At 35.8% G+C, this 23135-nt stretch overlaps 1 long non-coding RNA gene across 1 annotated transcript; it reads right to left on the minus strand.

The window, feature by feature from the left end:
- Positions 1–809: 809 nt before the first annotated feature.
- LOC137242424 (uncharacterized) lies at positions 810–7453 on the minus strand. Its single transcript, XR_010950237.1, has 5 exons — positions 7231–7453; positions 6535–7176; positions 6346–6479; positions 2114–2293; positions 810–2054 (listed from the first exon to the last, which is right to left on the minus strand). It is a non-coding gene; the product is annotated as an uncharacterized lncRNA (long non-coding RNA).
- Positions 7454–23135: the final 15682 nt, after the last annotated feature.

Raw genomic sequence — 23135 nt, forward strand, 5'->3', positions numbered from 1 at the left:
TTATCAGACGATTTATAAAACCATTGAGGCGTTCAGAAGCAAAGGGGTATGTTATATATTTACCAATAGTTGGCAGCCTTTTTTTCCTACTGCCATTATTCTTGTATACCTTTCAAAAAACGCAAGTACTCCATAGTGTAAGGAATACTACTTTGGGAGTATCGGAGTGTCCCAAAACTAATCTGTATTCATACAAAAAATGTGCTCCAATTAACATTGCGATGTCTTAGGAGCCCTGCAAAAACGCTCCATGTCATCTGACTAGTCCTTTTACCGTCATTGTGCGGCCACGCCCCTTGTTAAATTTTAGTCACGTTTGCATTAGCGAGAGTAGATTCTTTACACTTTTTTCCCATTTCGTAGCTATTTATGCGATTGTGCATTCCACTCCCACTTATAGGATGTGAGCATGGCACTGTTCTGCTCACACACGTCACAATGCACGTCAAATTTTCGGTCATTTCACTCTACATTTTCGAGTCATTTGACAATCAATTTTACTGCGGTTTTACCATTTATATAACCGCCGTTTAACTTAAATTTGACCTCTCGATTTACGTTACCTGGAGCAGCCACATGAATAAAATATCAACCAAAAAAATTGAATTTTCAATATTTGTTTTTAATTATAATAACCAAACATAACATATAATATAAATATTTATTTAATACATATCATTAGATTTAGTAATTTTTTTCCAAATAAAGAATATTATTTATGAGGCGCGATGCAAAACCAGATATTTTAAAATAATATTTAAATTGGGACAATATTGCATCGCCTAGCAACATTTTAAAGACCCGTATTGAAAATTCATACCAATTTTCATTCATAACAAATTTAAAAATTTGTTGTGCTTTTCTAAGTTTTACATATCATGGATTCATCTGGTTTTGCATCTTGGAGCCTCATATATACATGAAATTGCAACTTAAATTAATACATTTAATATAAAAAAGAAGTGAATACTTTAATAATAACTTAAAAAATATATTAATTGCTTTGAGCTACATATATTGCTGTAGCAGCTAACTTTATATTTGGACAATTCAGAAGTGTGTTATATTCATGTAAAATTTGAGTTGTTTCCATGGTTTCGAATAAAAAATTTGATTATTTGAATCAATTTAAGTCTGCAACTTAAAGCTAAGTAGAAATTTGGATTAGATTTACTCTTTTTTCAGATCAAGAATATTAAAAGGTGTCGTGGAATCCGATTGCAGTCGTAATTGAATTTGAAAATAATAAGGTAAAGTAAAATATGAACTAATCATTCAAGCAATAATTCTGCAACTCTTAGCAGGAGTATTGATTGGTTTCAAGTCTAATTCCGACAGCAATAGGATCACGTCATACCTTATTATATATGTACATGAAATTGCAACTTAAATTGATACAGTTGATATAAAGAAAAGTAAGTATTTTAATAATAAATAAAAGCTTTAGAAAAAAACTCCAATTATTTGAATAATCTCCAACTTAAAGCTTAGTAGAAGTTCAGATTAGGTTTACTCTTTTTTCAGATCAAGAATATTCAAAGGTGTCGTGGAATCCGATTGCTGTCGTAATTGGTGAAGTTAAAAATGTACGACTAGTAATTGAGTCAGACTTATTTTTGTTCTAAATCCAATCATTCAAGCAATAATTCTGCAACCCTTAGCAGGAGTATTGATTGGTTTCAAATCCCATTCCGACAGCAATCGTATCACGACATCCCTTATTATATATGCACATGAAATTGCAACTTAAATTAATACAGTTGATATAAAGAAAAGTAAGTACTTTAATAATAAATAAACTCTCTTAATTGGTTTTTGTTTTCCAATTGAAATATTTTCCTGCGCAAGCACATCGCTAACCTGTGTTGGCAAAAGATATGATTATACTGTCTTCGATAGATAGTCGGACGAGCCGCTACTCGGCGAAGTTGAGATGACGGTTGTGTCGGTGGCAGCAGTTTCTAATTTTGAACCATCCGTACAGTGTGATGAATGCTTCACTGCTTTTTCCAATTGCTTTGCGCCAGCAATTTTTGGTGTTTGTAAAGCTTTAGCTGTAATGCAAATATATAGATGGGTTAAAGTGGTTTTCGTATGTTATTCAACAACTCACCCTATACCATCATCACAGACTTCTCATCGATTTTGAATATGTGTACTGTTTCAGTATTCAGACCCAGTTCGTTTGGTGCAATATTTTCGATTTGATGAATATGTATGGGGTATTCCATCCCATTTCGACCAATTTTGAACCCGACCCCTTTAGAATTGGCTGAAAGTTTTTCTTCTTTTTCTAGCTTGCGAAAGACGTTTTTCAGAATTTTTTCAAATTTTTTCATCCAACTCAAAAAAAGTTATGAATTTAAAAAAAAAAACTCCGTTTTTGTTTGCAAAATGCTATAACTTTTTCAAAAATTGACCGTTTAGGATCTTTTTTTTTAAATTTGTTTTTAAATGTACTTTTCGGAAAAAATACAAAAAAAAATGTGTAAGTTTTTTTTTTGTAAAATTTCAGTTTTTCGAGATTTTTCGAATTTCGCCATTGTTTTTTTTTTTCTGATAAAAAACTTCAGTCAATTCAGCACTCATCCCCACTAATCCCGGAGTGGGCCAATTATTATTTTTTTTTTTATTTAATTGAAACAAAAAACTTTACAAATTTTTTTGTATTTTTTCCGAAAGGTACATTTAAAAACAAATTTAAAAAAAATCACAAACGGTCAATTTTTGAAAAAGTTATAGCATTTTGAAAAAAACCGTTTTTTTTTGTAAATTCATAACTTATTTTGAGTTGGACACCGGTTTTGTTTTCAAAATGCTATAACTTTTTTAAAAATTGACCGTTTGGGATCTTTTTTTTTTAATTTGTTTTTAAATGTACTTTTCGGAAAAAATACAAAAAAATGTTTAAAGTTTTTTTTTTTCAATTAAATAAAAAAAAAATAATCGGCCCACTCCGGGATTAGTTAGTGGGGATGATTGCAGAATTGATTGAAGTTTTATTCATTAACCGCGGCCTTTCAGCTAAACTAATCTAATTAATTAGAAAAAAAATGGCGAAATTCGAAAAATCTCGAAAAACACCTAATCCAGGGTGTTATGCGGACCGTGCTTATTGGACGACTTGCAGCCTTAAGATGATGAGGGAACAACCAAGTAAGGCCCTTCCAACCTTTGATTCGGGGGGATGGTATAATGGTGTGAAGATGATAGCGTGCGAAAACATCGCGAGCTTGCGGTGGCTTGAGGAAGTGGCTCCAAACATCTAAAGGCAAGGCACGAACGCGCGGTTTGAGGTGGTGGATAAAGCGCAAATCCCCACGGTACCAAAAGTTAAGGTATGGATACCATGCGTGATGAAGTCGGAGGATATACTGCGACTTCTGCAGAATCAGAATCCGAACATACCGACACAGGATTGGAAGGTGCTTACAGTATCTCGGCCTACGGAAGAAGGTCAGTTCTACATCTTCCAAATAAACAAGCAGGCGAGGATACATTGTACACGCAGCTTGGAAAAATGTCCTTTGGTACAGGCAAAATTTATATGCGACTCAGGAAAAGAAGTCCCGAGGATAAAAATCCTAACACGCTGGAAGTGGGCGAAGTCGAAAAGGACCTCAAAAGCCTAAGGGAAAAAAGACAGGTGGAGGTAGCCGACGTTACCACGAAGGTGTTAGCAGAGGACCAACAGCCAGATGGTGCTATGAGTCGCACGGAGGAACGCCCGGCATAACAGTTACAAGAGGCTACAGGGGGCTTCGAACACTCTAAATCAAAAGGGCAAAGGGAGGACGACGACGTCACGACGAAGGTGCTGGAGGCGGAAGAACAGCCCAATAATGGTGCTGCGAGTCCTACAGATAAACCTCCAACACAGTACAGTGGCTTCGAGCGAACTCCTCCTAACCCTTGAGGAGGGTTCGTTTGACGTGGCGCTGATCCAGGAGCCGTTGTTCTCATCGGGAGGAAAGGTTTCTGGACTTAGCGCGCGCGGATTTGGCGTTTACTATGCGCAAACGGAAGGACAGGTGCGAGCTGTAGTAATGGTAAGGAAACAGCTGCATTCATATATGCTGCCTAATTACACTACTGAGAACCTCGTAGTGGTGGCCGTTGAGCAAAGAAATAAGCAGGCAGTTATCCTGGCATCCTGCTACATGGCCCATGCTGCGGAGGTTCCACCGATGGAGTGCAAGAGGCTAGTACAGCACGAAGGGCGCAAGGGCGGTTGGTTATAGGCAAAGATGCAAATGCGCACCACAATGCGTGGGGAGGAGCAGATACGAACGAGAGAGGCGAATCTCTATTTTGTTACATCCTGCAAACCAATTTGCAGATAGCCAACAGGGGAAATGTCCCTACATACATTGGTCCAACATCCAGCAATGTTTTGGATATTACACTGAGCTCCGAACGTGATATATCAAGGTATGATTGGATGGTTCTCGATATACCATCCTTCTCCGACTATGCGTATATCAGCTTCAGCATCCCCCTAAAGAGGGTAGAGAAGGGAGGTACCTTTTGAAACCCTAGGTCAACAAACTGGACTAAATTCCACAAACAGGTAGAAACGAAACTGGGACAACCCAAAGAGTTTACCAATGTGGAAGGACTGGAGGTGTCTAATGAATTCCTAACAAGGACGCTTATGACTGCGTATAATAAAGCTTGCCCTCTAAGAAGATTCAGAGGAAAAGCAAAGCTAAGTCTACTAAGAAGACAGGTAAAAGAAATGTTTAAGCTCGGAAAGACCGCGGAAAGCGAAGCTTGTCGGGACGAGTACAGGGATCTACTGAGGATCTACAAGCGGGAAATTTCTAGGGCGAAGAGAATCTCATGGAAAAGTTTCTGTATGGACATAGAGTGCTCCAGCGAAACAGCACGGTTGAGAAGTCCTAGCAAGGGGAAATATAGTCCAGGGACTAATAAAGAAAGAGAACGGGGGAATGGTCACGTAAAAGTGAGCAATCCCTTGATGTGCTTCTCGATACATATTTCCCATCGGGAGATGGTTTAGAAGGGCCAGCAGACAGCACTCACACTTCGATCACGGAGCGGGTAGTGCAGGGCTTTTTGGCCGATACCAAGATCGAGTTGGCAGTGTTTCCTAAGTTTAAATCGCCGGGCCCAGATGGTATATTCCCGGCCATGCTACAAGTTTCAAGTATGAATCATGTACCGCACTCTTGGAGAACTGCTCGTGTAGCTTTCCTACCAAAAGCGGGATTATAGACTGATTATAGACCCATTAGCTTAACATCATTTCTGCTCAAAACCTTTAACAGGCTGATAGATGTGTACATAAAGTCCAACGTGGATGAAAAGCTGGTCTCCACAACACAACATGCGTACACCAAAGGCAAGTCGGTAGACACCGCATTGCATAGGGTGTAATAAGCGTAGAGAAAGCCCTGTAATATGCTCAAGGAGTCTTGTTAGACATTGCCGGGGCTTTCAATAATGTCTCTAAATGGGCGATTATGGATGTTTTAATTACATTAAAATACATTCAGCCTTAACCATATGGATCGACTGCATGTTAAATTGCAGAAAGATTACATGGCAAAGGGGAATGTACGCGGCCACGAAATTAGTGGACAGGGGCACTCCGCATGGAGGGGTGCTATCACCTCTGCTGTGGACGCTGGTCATTAACCAACTGCTCAGGGGATTCTACGAGGGACCCGCAAAACTTACGGTTTACGCAGATGACGCTGCATATGGCCTTGTTTACAAAGAGGTACAAGGTCCCAAATTGGACCAGGCCTAAGTTAGGAGGGGTGACCCGTCGGGAGAAACCTTGCACAAAATATCTAGGAATCATCCTAGACAGTAAGCTGTCATGGAAGCTCAACGTGGAGAAGAGGGTGAGGAAGGCTTCAACGACACTGTATGCATGTAAAAGAATGCAAAAGAAACGGCATATACGATCAGAAGGCACGCGAAGATGATGCCTCAACACTAACGACCAAAAGCAATAATTATCATTTCACTAACACAAATTTTATAGTTTTTTTTCGGGAGTTGGACACAATCTTTTCATTGTATTACTTAACAATTTAAGGGCTTCATTCTGTATTGCGAACGATAGATCAGACGAACGATTCGCCTCAAAACAATTCCGTCTAGCAATGGTATTCTCTATCATTTTCGTTCGGTCTTTACGTTTCTAACTAACAGGAAGGCAAAATTAATTGTCAAGTGATAAGTTGCCGTCCTTAAACATAGTGCAAATACACTAGCGATTCGTCTCTGATCCGCAACGGAAGTTCGTTTCGTAATAGAGAATGAGGCCCTAAGATTAGACATTTTTTTTTTTCAATTCGTATTTTGACTTACCAGCAACAACAGAATCATGTTTAATTGTACGCCGCACAATCATTATAGCATCATGTAACGAAGCTCAGTTTCTTCCAAAAATTGTTCGACACCGACACGTAAAATCAATGTACATGTTCTAACATTAACGCAACCTTTAAATAATTATAAATTATGAAAATAAAATCATTGTCAAACCCACTATCAAACCTTGGAAAATGTTGAAACGTTCACCACCAACTTGACGTTCTTCAAAGTAATCACATTGACACTTGAATTAAGCTGTAGTCATAACAGCACCACCACAAGCTTTCATTGTACGTTTCAAATCTTCTTCTGGCACACTAACAGCACAGAACATATCACGATCTGCAAAATAATGTGTACCAACATCACCAATTGGTAGTTTAGATAACACAACCTTGGCGCCTTACTTAGCTAGTTTATTGTACAGAATACGCCATTCAGCATCAACAATTTTCTGATACTCTTGAACATTATCAACACGTACTTCAGCATTAATTAATTTAAAAATTTTTTTTTTTGTGACTTTGGGTCCATCAAAGGAAAGTACAGCGTCCAAAACCATTTTAGAAAATAAATCTTTTTGTTGATGAATAAGTTTGGCGGTCATTGCTGTGGCAGCGCATTTTTCCAATAAAGCACGTTGTTATTCCTTTGATTGGCGCGTCTACATGTACAGCCATGTCATATTTTGGTCATGCATAATTGTAATAATTTACGTATAGCTATAATGATGATACGTGCATGCACGCCTTCCTCAACATATGGCTTAACTTGTTTTAAGATTTCACCTGCTTAAAGTACTACTGAAGTGGTGCCATTGCTGACCTGATAAGAGAAACATTTTTATTCTACACATTCTAATATAACAAAAAAACTTACCTCAGCATCTTGAGATTTTGGCGATGTCGACTAGAGTTTTACGGCTGGATGCACAATATGCAATAGTTTCATACTGCTTGCACCATCATTTGAAATTGTGGCCTTACCACTGGAATCAACAATATGCTTGTCCATACTGCGTGGACCCAATGTAGTGCGTACAGCGTCCACAATTGATTGCGAGGCATTGATGTTGGATATGAGTTGAGGTTTACCTTGAGAGCTATCGGTACCCACATTTTTTACACAAAACTCATATATACCCAATACAAGTTCAGGACGTTCATATTTATCGACACGCCGTCCGGTGTGGCAAAGAAGAAAGATCAATGTAATTGCCAAACAAAACATTAATTTCGAATAGCGATACCTAGCGTAACGTGACGAGGAGTTACCCTGATCTTCTACCACATATTTTGTGGTCACCAATGGTGGTAATAAACCCTGTTCATTAGTAATAAAAGCACCACCAGTGCTATTTTATTATCGGATTTGGCATCTGAAAGGGATCTAAACGGCCTTGGGCTTGATCATACTGTTGCGGCTGTTGATATTTACCAGTAAGAGGTGCAGGTGGTTGCTAAAGAAAATAACACAAGAAAAATCATCAGCAAATTTTCAAATATATTAGTTGTATTAGCATACATTATAACGAGGACGTCCGGACGTGTCCGGGTATTGGGGGTTAACCCGGCTTGGGTGGTTGACTGGGCATCGGCGCCTGTCCAGGTTGTGTTGGTGGCATCATTTGACCCATGTAACCACGTGGTGCACCTGGTTGTTGTAGAGGATAACTTGGCTGATGAGGTTTTCCATTTGTGCTCGATTTCCAGGCAACGAATCGTATTGTGTTGTTGATTCCATTTGTTGGAGACGTGCACGAAGTGCAACAATTGTTTTCTTGAAAAATATTAGAATTTGTAATATTGTACAACTACAAACATAAATACATATTAAATTCACTTTCCAAATACTTACTTCCAACATCGCTAAGTTATTTTAATTTAATGTTCCAAAATTAGTACAGGCCTGCAGCTCAATTAGCGGAAAATGGCGAACTCGCTGAAAATTTTTTTCCACACAAAAATTACATATTTCACAATACCTATGAATATAGTAGGTGCGAGAGAGCACGATACATTGTGGCAAAGCTAAATTTTCACCCCTGTCAAAAATTCGTGTGGCTGTGTGCGCTTTTGGTCACACGATTTTTGCAGGGAGAGGAGTAGGTGATCCCACTCTCGCTTTGTTTGTGAGTATGCATAGAGTACATACGTGAGAGTATTTTCCAAAGTATTTTCACTGTAGTACTCCATGGAGCACCCACAGAAGATCATATGCCAAAGTACTAAAGAGGAATTGTGTCGGAAAGAATTATCGGAGTGAATTTAATTTTAAATGAAAATAAATGTAGAGGGGTAATACAACTTTTATATTTTATACTACGAATATTCTTATGTTATTTAGCATTTAAGTGAATATAGGACCGGCACATAAGCAGTTTTTCACATAGATGAGTTTAACACATCCTAACGCATTATGATTACAATGAGCGACACTGGCGCCAACTGATATTGAAAAGTAGCCAACTCCCCAATTTTGTTCCAAGCATATCATAAGAAGAAGAATTTGACATTTGCTTTGGCTAAGGGTGTTGGCACACTTTGCAAGTGAAATTATTTTTCCCACTGGTTGGTAAAATTTTTAACATTTTTCGCAATTGAAAACTGCAATATAACAATCGGATACGACACAAAATATGTTAGCAAGTATTTTTGTTGTATAGGGAGAATGTTTACAACAGTGCTTCGCGAAATTTTGTATGTGAATGGGCAAGGCGTAATAAACTACAATTGCCAAGTCTGAAGTTCCTTCATATTTACAAACGCAACACCTTGGTTGATTGTGACGATGTTATTGGAATGAATAAGCTTGTGTTAAATGGATATATATGAAAAATGTCATTGTGTCACCGCCTTAAAGAAACTAATATTTCTCTATACTATAGTATGTCTACATAAAACCAGTGCGCGGTTGCATTTTATCAGAGTTGCCATACTAAACTTTTATTATCACTTATTTGTGTGCAATATTTTACTTTTGGCAACTCTGTTCGATCGTCATCGTGTCGTGATCACGGTCGTTAAAAAACGAGCAATGATCAGCTGATGGTGGTCCGCAAACGCATTGCAAAGGAGTATTGTTAGAGTACTCCAACGTGAAGGAAATGGAACACGTAATCCAACAATTTTTTAAAAGTATATACCTTTTTTCATATCGATATAGTTGATATAGATGTGCTTTAATCTTAATACGCGTTTTCCTCATACAAATAAATTGAAGTTCTTATTATATAGTATAACCTAAATTCGAGCGCGTACACTTATTTCTATTTAAGACATAACAATAGAAATGGCGACGAGTAGTAAAATCGGAAAAAACTAAATTTAGATAGGCGGTCCACAATTTTAACTAAACGGGCACGAAAATAATCTCAAAATAAAACGGAAGCTCAAGTACAACAACTGCTATAGGTAATAACCGCCATAACGACAATAATGCAGCAGCAGCACCAGCAAATTGCCGCAAATCATCAATCGAGCAGTACCTACCAACGTAAACATCATTGCAGGTTTCGAAGCATTCGATCCAAAAGTATAATCATTTAAAACATATAAAGAGCGTCTGGAAAATCATTTCCATATTAAGCGAATTGTTGGGGACATGGAGATGTGTGCAGAACTACTATTACAATAGATCGAACCAGCGTCGTATTCCCGTTTAGCAACGTTGGCTTCACTCAAAAATATAAATTTGCTGAAATATGATGAAATATTGGCATTACTGGAAAAACACTTTTGTCCCGAAAAGAACATTTTAGTAGAGCAACACAAATTTCTTTGTGAAATCCAGAATAACGAACAGTCTTTGGCAGATTTTTTAATTATCTTACAGAAAAGAGCAATGGAGTGTGGATTTATATGTGAATGTGGGAAGTCTATCTCAGATATTTTTCGAAGAGCCCAACTAATCAGAGATATACGCGATGGGCATATTCGAGAACAGCTGCTACAAGATCTGAAAGCAACATTCAAGCAAATAGTTGAAAAAGCAACAACTTTGGAAGCCGCTAAAATAAATAATAACGTGATCGCAAACAAGGCAACCGGTTCAACAAGCGATGTTCAGCAAATCCGTCAACATGTTGGTAATCGTAACTATCGTCGCTGTAGAAATCTTAATGGAAGTTTTTCTAGAAATAGAAATTCAAAGTCATAGACAAGAGTTAACTATAGCTAATTAGGCATAGAAGGGTTGTGTTTAAGATGCGGACGTTTATCAAAAGAATGCAATGTAGATAAAGGCAAATTAAAATGTAATTCTGCGACGCAAATCCAGCGGGCATAGCTGCAGTACCATCTCATATTGTTGAAGGCGAGGAGCGCCCCGTCACATTTATATCAACAGCATTAACAAAAGCAGAACAAAACTACAGCCAGCTTGACATCGTTAGCAATTATTTTTGCCGTTGATAAGTTTTTTATGTATTTATACGGAAGAGAATTTATTTTACTGACGGATAATCGTTCTCTAACAAGAATATTTCATCAGAGTGCAAAAACATCAGTTATGACATCAGCAAGACTACTTCGTTATGCTTCATTCTTACAGGGATTCAACTACAAAATACAACATCGTAAAGCTGAAGATAATGTGAACGCAGATTGTTTATCGAGAGCACCTAGCAACGAAATACCGACGTTTAAACATTTTTTGGATGAAGAAGTACGAAATATTTAGGACGGAAAAATCAATCCAATATCAACATTTTCAAACAACGCCACTACTATTTCAAGCGAAACAAAGCGTGGAACTAGCAAAATCAAAGAAGGATTTATTGGATGGCAAGAATTGTGATCCCAATTATTCGTTGCAAGATGGCGTCATATTTAAAGGTGACCGTGTCGTTGTACCATCAAGATTACGTGCAGAAATTTTAAAAGAGCTACATTACACACATGTGAGCATAGTAAAAATGAAACAGCTTGCTAGGAAGTATTGCTTTTGGAAGGGCATCGACGCGGATATAGAGCGATTGGTAAAATCGTGTCCTAGTTGTGCGGACTTGAAAAAAAGTCCTCCAAAAGTTGCGACTCATCATTGGGAAGAGCCAACCGAAAATTTTCAAAGAGTGCACTACGCAGGACCATTTCGAAATCACTACACGGATTACCACAATCCATTGTATCAGACAATTGAACGATATTTAAAGTACAATGTTGAGAGAATTTTTTTATGAAAATGGAATTATCTAGAAGTTTATAGCCCCTGGACACTCAGCAACTAACGGATTGGCTGAAAGGTACGTCCAAATTCTGAAAAAGAAGCCAACAGCGATGGATGATATAAAATTACCATTGAATATCAAACTACGAGAAATCCTGTTTCGATACAGGGCAACCACATTGGCAAATGGTCAAACCCCAGCCCAAATGTATCTAGGACGTGAATTAAGAATTCAATTGGATGCTATGCGGCCAGTCAAACAATTGAAATCAGCAACATATTATCCAAAAGTGCGTCATCTAAGTGTAGGCGATAGAGTTCAAGTGCGGTGGTTTAACATGAATAAACCTAGCTGGAAATTTGGCGTTGTGAAACGCATATTTGGACATCTTCACAATCAAGTTAAACTGGATGACGATTATGAGTTGAAACGACACATAAACCAATTGTACAAGTCTGTTATTAAAAAAAAAAAAAAGGATGTAACGTTTGCTGAACCTCTCGTGCAATAAAAATCAAAGAAGGAGGAAATCTACATTGAGCATACAGTTACCACTCCGACTACACAACCAATACCAATAGTACAACCCAATCCAGTATCAACGCTTGACGAAACCGTAAGAATATCGAGTAGGATCCGTAGACCTCCTGCATTCTTAGATGACCATGTTCGCTATAAAGCGTGGGAGACTGTTATGTATTTACCAATAGTTGGCAGCCTTTTTTCCTACTGTCATTATTCTTATATATGTACCTTTTTTCATATCGATATAGTTGATATAGATGTGCTGTAATGTTAATACGCGTTTTCCTCACACAAATAAATTGGAGTTCTTATTATATAGGAGGGGGACTCATGTAACCGTATAAATGCCTTATAAAGTGTGTAAACGTATAAATTTATCTAGTGCGTAAACGAGCTGTCAAATTTTGTATGAAAAATCATTTACACAATTTGTATAAATTTACGCGCACATTTCATTGTGTAAACGCGGTAAACTCAAAGGAATGCAACCTTGCAGACATTACAGCCGGCATTTTCATCAGAAATCTCCAACATCAGCAAGTAAATGTATTTTAGTTTTGATTTTTCACTTAATCTTGACATTTTTTAATTTGTATAACAATCAGAAAAATTTTGTTTGGCAATAATACAGCTGAAAAACAATCAAGTTTATCAAGAGTATTACTAGGTGCGTTCATATAACCGCGTGTGTAAATGGATATAATATTACACCTTATAAGTTTATATGCTTTCATGAGTCCCCCTAGTATAACCTACACCCCTATTATGAACTCGTACGATACAATAAACGCTTGCAATCTTTTCTACCGTATTATGAAATATATTCTAGCGTGTGAAACCCGATCGTTAGCGTTTATCGTTTATCGTGGTATTGCCATACGCTAACTATCGCATACGCTGTTCAATTTTCTACGCTAGCTATCGTTGATAAATTTTTCCACGATACGTTGGGAACCATTTAAATAAAAGTAAATATACAATTATTACATAATCCAAAAACAGCCTCATTCCCAACACTCTGTTGCAACACCCAGGGCAAGAAGCCTTAAAGTGGCACAAACCTTTAAAATATTTGGGATGGATGGCCTATTTTTATGGGCGCGCAAACTGCCTTCTGTTTCTGTTAAGACATACTCTGACATCAATTTTGTTTATTCAACTTTTTTTACTTTTAGTATGTCAAGTACTTACAGTGTAGAGTTCATTTCATGAAGATTGGAAACATCTCTCAATTTTCTTCTTTCTGTGAAATCTATGCAAGTTTCGTCAATTTGTTCATTTGAGTTTATATAAAAGGTAACAGAGGTTGCATAAAACATTTTATTATAACAGCTTTAAAATCTTTTGCCACTTTTACGTACAAGACAAATGAATTGTTAGTATTTACGTTTTGTTTTGCTATCTGTTTCGTATAGATTCACAAAAATTTGTAAACAAAACTCTGCTGTCTTTCACAATAGTACCTCTATCGGGCGTGTGGAAATCGCAATATGAAAGCTGATTTTTTACGATACGCTAGGAAGCGTTTATCGTCTATCGTATGAAAATTCATTATAGGGGTGATTAATTCTTTTCTTGTTGCGACAACCCTGCAAAAATTGTTGGATTACGTGTTCCATTTTCTTCATGTTGGAGTACTCTAACAATACTCCTATGCAATGCCTTTGCGGACCACCATCAGCCGATCATTGCTCGTTTTTAATAGGGCTGTTCCATTGGTTTATCGAGCTCTGGCTCTGGCTCAAATCTCATTGGAACGATCTAGATCAACTTTATGAGAGCTGGCAGCACTAATATAAAACATCTGTTTTGTAGAAAATAAGAAGAAACGTACACAAAATTTTAAGATACTGATAGAATTATTACCATTTAAATAGTTTCGCACGTAAGCAAACTGTTTATTTTCCTTACATCATCTTCAAGTTGTTTACTCTTTCAGTGTTCTTGCTTTTAAATATGGCGAGATCTTGTATGTATACACAAATGTACACGTATTTAGTTCAGTGCTACAATGGCTCAACTATATGGTTGGCTCATCTCACCAGCTGATTTTATTTTTTTCATTTCACTGGAGTAGGGATTGTCAGAAGGAGATGGCAAACTTAAAAAGAAACCAACGAATTTACAACATTTTCTTACTACTTACAAATGCTGCTAAGTTTTATGTTTTCATTCCATTCCATTCGTCTAACACCATCACGCTAATTTTGGCAATGTGAACAAAGGTATGTTATTGCTGTAGAGATGAGCCAACCATATAGTTGAGCCATGAGTGCTACCAACTCAAAAGTGGTTAGCTGTCAAAAAATCTACTACAGAAAACGAAACGAACAGAACTGCTATACGGATCAGAAATTGAACCAGATAAATATCAGGATCACAATGTTGTTGTTGCATTTGCATGTTAATTTTCTATCCGTATCTCGCTCAAGTCTCAATGGAACGTAACTAATGACAGTGATCACGACACGATGACGATCGAACAGAGTTGCCAAAAGTAAAATATTGCATGCAAATAACTAATAATAAAATTTTACTTTGGCAACGCTGATAAAATGCAACAGCGCACTGTTTTATGTATACATACTGAAGTATGTATAGAGAAATATTAGTTTCTTTATTCACGCAAATGCTAAATAACATAAGAATATTCGTAGTATAAAATATAAAAGTTGTATTGCCTCTCTTCATTTACTTTCATTTTAAATTAAAATCACTTCGATAATTCTTTCCGACACAATTCCTCTTTAGTACTTTGGCATATGATCCTCTGTGGGTGCTCCATGGAGTAATACAGTGAAAGTACTTTGGAAAGTACTCTCACGTATGTACTCTATGGAATACACACAAACAAAGCGAGAGTGGGATCACCTACTCCTCTCCTAGGACATCGCAATGTTAATTAGAGCACATTTTTTGAATGAATACAGATTAGATTTGGAGCAGTCCTATACTCCCAAAGGAGTATTCCTTGCATTATTTATATAGTACTCGCGTTATTTGAAGGGAACTATTCACTGAAAGAATGATACTTAGCTTAAGTACTAAACAGAGCTGAAACTTTTAACCTGTTTTGTCCAAATGGTAACAACAGACACTTACACCCCTTTGCATTTGACCGACTCAGTTACGGATTTGATGAGTACACATAGTCACTGCCGATCCAAATATATTGACAAAACCACAAACCTATGAAGTTATCAGCTTTTGTCCATTGATTTATTCTGATGATGGTGAAAAATGTTTTGTCTTGTTTGGCTTGACGATACTAATTTTTTGGGTAAAAGTCTAGTTGAGGGGTCGACTCTAATACGTTACCAAAAATATTGAGAGGGGTATCAAAAGCCGCGTATTGACCTCGGCAACAATAATCCGAAGGCGGAAAAGAAAAATTTTATCTCTGCCCGGAGATATTTGCAGTTGATGTTGGCAATTTTCATGTGGTTGTTGTAATGTTGGGATACCCACAAAAAAATTGTGAACATAAGTGTTTTGCGCGGATATCGTTTTGATCTCCAAACCGGTGTTTGACCCACCCAGGGTAATTTTTATAAGCGCGGGCAAAAGCCGCCAGCGCAGAAAGATGTTCCGCAGAAGGACCCGCGGGTCATTTTTCGGGTTTTCGTTAATATCTTTTGAACGAATTAAAATTTATATTTTCCGCCTTCGGCTTATTAATACTGATGTCAAGACGCGTCGTTTGACACCTCTCTCTATATTTTTGGTAGCGTGTTAGCATTCGACCCCTCAACTAGACTATTGCAATTTTTTCATCTACAAAATCTTCTGAAGATATGCAAATATTTTAATAATGAATGATGAAAATTTTCTTGCAAATGAAAACAATGTCAAAAAGTGATGATAACAAAGCGCTAATGCTATTGGTAGTGCCAGTGGTGCTGTGTAGGTCCCCCACACAAATCACACAAGAAGATTGCGCATTGCGCATGTAAACATTAGATCAGCTGTTTTTTATGACGTATGAACTGACTCTTTTCCTTTACTTTTTTTCTCGCTCTTTTTTTATTCGCTCAAGAGTGAACTATGACGTAGATGCGCAGAATGAAGAGATTTTGAACTCGTGAATGCGCAATCTGGGTAGGTGATTTGTGGGTCCCCCATACATGTTCAATATTTTGAACAATGGTGATTCTTAAATTCTAAAACAGGTAAAAAACTGTCTGTTAAGGTGTCAAATGATGCAATTCGACATCGGTTTAAATAATCCAAAAGCGCAAAAATTAATTTAATTTAATAGTTATTTGCCAAAAACAAGATCCAAATTTGCATGTGGTCGTATTTTTTATAATTTTGTTGTCATCGTGATTTTCTTCTCATTTGATTTTTCTATTTTGTTTAACGCTTGCCCTTTTTATACCATTTTTCTTCTTGTAGCGAAGGTTTTTGGGGAGTTTCATCGATGTTTATAGTCCGTTGCCGACCATTTCGGGAACGGATTAATACGACTACGTCAAACCTTCTAGGTCACTGCATACCGAAGCATATTCTAAGCACCTTACCCGCTGGGGGTTGTACCCAGTTGTGCATTGCACACAGTTTTCATAGTGTATCTGTCCACTGTCTTACATAAAATGGTAAATGAGCTTTACGTGTATAGTACGCAGTGGGGCTTGAGAGTTAACCTGGCCAAATCTAAAATATTAGTGTTCAGGGAATGTAGCAGGTGCCCTTCTTTTCTTTGGTCTTATGGAAGCGAGGCTGTTGAGATTGTAAATTACTAAAAGTATTTGGGAGTTCTCTTGAATTATTAATTATCTTTTACAAAGCACTTCGAGGCAGAACTAGCTGAGGTTAAAACAGCGATAAATGCTACGTGGTCAAGATACATAAATAACTCTCGCATTTGTATCTCAAATAAGATGAAAATTTTCGAGGCAGCATGTAGGTCCATTATGTTTTATGGTGCGCAAATTTGGAGTGTTGATAAATTTGAATACATAGAGAAACTTATCCGTTTCTTCTTAAAAAATTTAATTTTTCTACCAGCTAATACACCAAACTATATGTTACACCTAGGAACAGGTTTACTGTCGCTATTCAGTCACACCTTACGCATTCACATGCTTTATGTTGCGCGCTACTTAAGTTTAACAGAAAATAGACAGCCCCGAGTGGTAGCAGAGGAGACAATGAGACAAGGTTTGTACTTGGTCAAAAAGTGGACGAACGTTTATGAAAGTGTCGATATGGTGCCTCAGTCTGACTTTTCTCAAACATTGCTTAAAATGAGCATACCAATATTACTAGAGAAATTGATTCAAAAGGAGTTTGAAGACTGTGCTGATAGTTCACTCCAGTCGTCACATGATCTTTACTCCGACGTGCTTCCTATGTGCTCTACCTATTTTAACGATGAGTATTCTGCGTACGCCATAAGTCTGATCTTCCGAGCAAGGGGTGGTTTACTAAATCTTAATGTTCGATGCTTTAAAAAAGTATTTTCAATAAACTGTTCTATGTGCAATTTAAGTGTAGCTGAAGACACCTATTACTTTATTGGGACATGTCCTCTATATAAAGACATACGGTTGGATTGTTTTGGTGAGAAAGTTTTAGATCTACAGAAGGTGGTAAATATCCTTAAAGGTTATAACTATAATTCACTCTTTGTTTATATAAGAAATTGCCTTAAGTATAGAGAACTTATTGTCAACGAGCTATAAGTGATATTCAAACACACAACATTTATAGTTATGGTCTGGAATCTTTATTTATTTTATGTTTGTATATTTATACTTTTAATTTATTTTGCTTTAATTTTGTAATTCCTAGTTGAAAGAAAATAAATAAATCACTACTACTACTACTACTACTACAGTTTTCATAATCGGCCTTTTTGAAATGAATTATAGGATATGGCGCTGTTCAATAAAATCCTGACGTAAACAGACGTTGTAATTAAAAAATATTGGACGTAGGACGTTGTTCAGCCGATAAGGCACTTTTCAAAATACGGCCTTATTGGTAGATTTTGCGAGCTCAAGACGTGTGTATAATAATTGTAATTTATTTATTATGAGTTTGTTGTAGGAAAACTTGAAAATGAAAGCTATAAACAATCTTACTGATTACATAGATAATACTATTGCAGCGCTGCCAAAGGCACTTGTCAATATGCTTTGTATGGCAATTAGAAAAATCCCTTTCCACCTTGACTGGGCATCGAACCCGCGGGATTCATGTTGCAGTCCACATACTGTTATGCCATCACTGCGATTGTTTATAGGTCGTTTGGCTACATGTTTATATTTGTTTCCGGCCAGTTTTCGAGATTGCAATCTCGTATGTAATCTTCCACTCAGATGTCGAAATAGATATTAAACAAATAAACCGAATTTGCAAAATCTATAATTTATATATTAAAAATTTTTATATTTATTTCAGTTGCCGTTCACCATCATCCTCCTAATGCAGAAAGGGAATTAAAGCTTGCAATTCAAGCAGTAAAAAAACGGCGCTTTAGACATGCTTGGAGCAACAAACAAAATGTTAAAAATATATATTTAAACGAATAAGCACCATATATAAATATATGTATATAAAAATAGTTTTAAGTAAATGAAGTTATATTAAATTATAGAATAAATTTCGATACATATTTTTTGTTAACTTCGAAAATGAATTTATGTTTCTGATTTTAAATTTTGACGCTTAACACAAAAAAAAAACTATAAAAAGACTGAAGAAGAAAAAAGAAATGAAATTTAAGGAATAAAAACTTTTTGTGCATAAATGTATATAAAAATAGTTTTAAGTAAATTAAATGATAATAATTTATCAAATGAATTGTGATAGGTTTTTTTTCTTAACTTCGAAAATACATTTATATTTTTATTTTAAGTTTCATCGTTTTACACAAAAAAAAATGAAATAAAGAAAAAAGAATTAAATTTAATCGAAAAGAAACTTTTTGTGCATATATGGGTAAAAAAAAAAAGTTGTAAGAAAATGAATTTATACTATTTTATTAATTATTATTATTTCTTTTTATGACTATGCCCCAAAAAGTATAGAAAATAAAGAATAAATGGAATTATATCTAACTCAATGGGAGTTTTATATAAATATATTTATATAAACATAGTTTTAAGAAAATAGAATAATAATGAATTTTCAAATTGTTGAACAATCAGTTTGTAATATTAATTTTAAATAACTTTGTAAATGCATTTGGGTTTTATAATTCCAAATTTAAGATTTTCAATAAAATATAAAGGGTCGCATTATAAATTATGCAAAATAAAGGAAACAAATAAAAAAGCTAACATTAAAATGTAATATATGTCCATATTCAAAAGAAAAAGCAAAAATAATATATTTATTTGTTTAAATGCCATTGTGAATGATTTTGTTATATTGGTTTAAGTTTTAATAATTACAAGTCATAAGGAGAAAAAACTAAGCCAAATAAAAGTTATTTGTTAAATTTAGTATTCATATGTCGATAATAAATATTTGTTATTTACACTTTTAATTGACTTTACGACTGAATTTCTAATGTTAATTTTAAATTGAAGTATTTTATACAAATTATTTATAACAATATATACATACATGTAAATGAAGAGGGGCAATACACCTTTTATATTTTATACTAATAATATTCTTATGTTATTTAGCATTTGCGTGAACAAAGAAACTATTATGATTTTTTTTATAAATTTTAAGTTTTAGTTTGGGTGGCTTCTTCTCTAGCGATGGTTTTAAATGTACTCTTCCATAGCTACTCCAAGGAGTAATGCTTTGAGAGTACTTTCTTAAGTAACCTCCTGTAGGTACTCCATTAGGTAATCCATCGAGTATTCTTTGCTAGTATTTCAAGGAGTAATGTTTTGAGAGCAGTTAGTCTCTTGTCGGTACTCCATGAAGTAATATTACAGTAGCAGTTTAGAGAGTACTGTTAAGCAGATACTACATAGAGTAGTTTTTCTGGAGTATTTGGGCATATGATCCTCTGTGGGTGCTTCATGGAGTAATACAGTGAAAGTACTTTGGAAAGTACTCTCACGTATATACTCTATGGAATACTCACAAACAAAGCGAGAGTGGGATCACCTACTCTTCTCCTAGGACATCGCAATGTTAATTGGAGCACATTTTTTGTATGAATACAGATTAGTTTTGGATCACTCCTATACTCCTAAAGGAGTAGTCTTTACACTATTTATAGAGTACACGCGTTTTTTGAAGGACAGTGCATTCTTTAAAGCGACATACATAGCTCAACGCTGACGTTGATAAAATCACACGAGCTGTCCCTATCAATGAGTGACGGAGAGCAAGTAGCTTGAAACTATCATCAACCCCTGTGGAGTCCATAATTTCCTCAAAATCTATTAAAAAATCGCGTACTGTATGTGACACATCGTCCCCACTAAATTTGGGAAGAGCGTGCTCAATATCGCCAAAATCGGACCGTCTTGCACCCCTCATTGGAGTTCGGTTTTGAAGTTCCTCCATCTGTTGCATTAGAGTGAGTATCTCGAGACGTTTCTTTAAGGCTACAACTTCCTCGTCTAAATCTGCAAATCTTGGCGTTATTTGGTTGCCTTTATTCGTCGGCTGTGTCAGCGTTCCTAGTAGGAATGGCCGTGGCAACAGCAACGGCAGCCTTAGGAGCGGTGTCATTATCGGCAATATACACGGTGGTAAAATAGCCAGCGGTGTTTACGGCAGCGGCAGAGTATGCGGCAGTGGCAGTTTCGGCAGAATTTTCGGCGATAATATGTTCAGCTGTATTTTTGGCAGCGATGGTTTTAGAAATATCGGCAATATCTATGGGAGCGGTAGAGCAGAGGTTGGATCCAACTCCGACATCTTGTAGAAGCTTGCGTAGCTGTTGAGTGGTGGCTGATGGTGGAAATTCCACTCCTGCTTCGGTGAGAGCATTTGCGAGCTCAATTCGTGGGTTAACCACTTTTGTTATTAAATAAGTTTAGCCTTATTTGTTTACTAAGAGTTACGACTCTACACCTAAGATTTAAAATTCGATTTTTAGTGGCAGATGGAATAATATTTCTTAAATTGATTTCCAAGTGACTCAAATACCTCTTATCCTTTTTGTTGCCTAAGCGGAAATTGCCAATTGCCTTTATTAATTCTTCTTCTTGCATACATGGTTGCATTTACATAGATATGTTCATTGCATTTAATTAAGAACTACGCAATTTTGCATTTACATCTTTACAGTTTATTAAAGGCAGCGTTGCCAAACGTTGTTGTATATACATTCAAAATTATTTATCGGGGACAGGATCTTTGCGACGGGATGATGGCTAACCTTGTTGTTGCATTTGCATGTTAAATTTCTATCCGTATCTGGTTCACGCATCATTGAAACCATGGCGGAACGATACAAGGTGGCAGTATGAGACAGCTTATTATAAACTTTTTTATTTGATTTGATACATCAACTTCCGGCGCAGTGCGATTTTGACATTTGTTCATCGAATTTTCAAAAACAAAATACAAGAAATTTTTTTTATGTTTGTAGGTATGTCAACATGATGCCACCTAGTATCGTTCCGCTGTAAGATGACCATCGTGGTCATCTGTATGTCCATTGTGTTGGACGGGAACCTTCACTAAAACGGTGTGCTGCTGTCGCAATTGAGCGAGTACTTCCACTTGTTACGCATTCACGTTACAGCTTTGCTATATTCTTTTTTTATACTCACGGCAAGGTTGTCGAACACCGAAATAAATGAAATTTAAACTAACACGCTTTTATTTAATAGTGTTTAAAGTTATTTGTCTTTATTCAAAGTATATCTTCACAATGTATATATATATATATATATATTTTATAAATGCTTTAGCGGAGCTCTCACAAAATGTGTCCGGTCAGTTTCAAACGCGCAAAATATCAGGCGTTATTAAAAGTGACGTTTGTTAAGGTAACCCTCATTATGAGTGATTGGTGTGGTCAAAAAAATTGATGTGGTTAATATTTAATGATTGGTGTTATGGTCAATCAACACTTAACATAAGGGTTACCTTTTACCTTTGATAATCCCCCTTTGGAAAAGAAGAATTGGCCAAATTCTTCTGTCCCAAAAGCGATGTAATTTATCTTAAAAAAAGTTTAACAGTATTTTTAAATTGAAATCTACATCTAGGTTTATATCTAAATTAAGAATTAAATTCTAAAGTCTAGTTCCAAAATAGGACTTAAATTTATTTTTTGTAATTAAGAAATTAAGTTCTTAAGTTTTAATGGCTATTTAAATTTATTTGATTTGATTTCATTTTCTTTTTTTTTTCAAATTTGGAAGAAAAAAGATTTATTTCTAATTTAACAAAAGAAATTTACTTTAATATGTATTTTTGTTGGGCCAAGAAAAAAATTATATTTTTATTGCTATTTTTGGAGCATTTCGGCCGGTTGATTTAAATAAAACAGGGATTTATTAGATCCTACGCATTTCAACGCTTATTCGCGTCTTCATCCGGCATGAAGAAATAGAAATTAACTTTAAATTATCTTTGAATTCAAAAATTTAATTTAGTTAATTTTTCTTATTCTATTTTTATGTACTATTTTTTCCTTTTTCGTTGCGTCATCAATTAACGTGACGTTAACACCGTTAATACATATTACGGTGTAAGGTCCAATATAGATATTACCATGCTTGTCGCGGGGTTCTTTTTCAAGCAATACCAAGCAATAACGAAATTTAACTTCTTTTAAATAGTTTTCTATGTTGTAAATCGGGTCTATTTTACCGGTTTGCAGTTCATTTGGTAAATTAGCTGCTTTGCCAAAGACTAATTCATATGGTGAGAATTTAGTACCGAATAGTGTTTGTTGTTGTGTTATGAAGAAAAGTGAAATATTTCAAGTAAACACCCAGTCGGAAAAATTTGGATTTAGATAAGATCTTAAATATTCATTGAAAACTCTGTGGTTTCGCTCTACTGTGCCAAGAGTTTCATGATGGTAAGCTGTGGAAAATTTGTGTTCGATTTTTAAAAATATCATTTTTGTATTCGGTACCTAAATCAGTTTTAATTGTTTTCATAATGCCATATATTAGTATGAAATTTTCAAAAATATCTGATGCAACTGTTT

Source organism: Eurosta solidaginis, chromosome 2, assembly GCF_040869045.1.
Source record: "Eurosta solidaginis isolate ZX-2024a chromosome 2, ASM4086904v1, whole genome shotgun sequence".
NCBI lineage: Eukaryota > Metazoa > Arthropoda > Insecta > Diptera > Tephritidae > Eurosta > Eurosta solidaginis.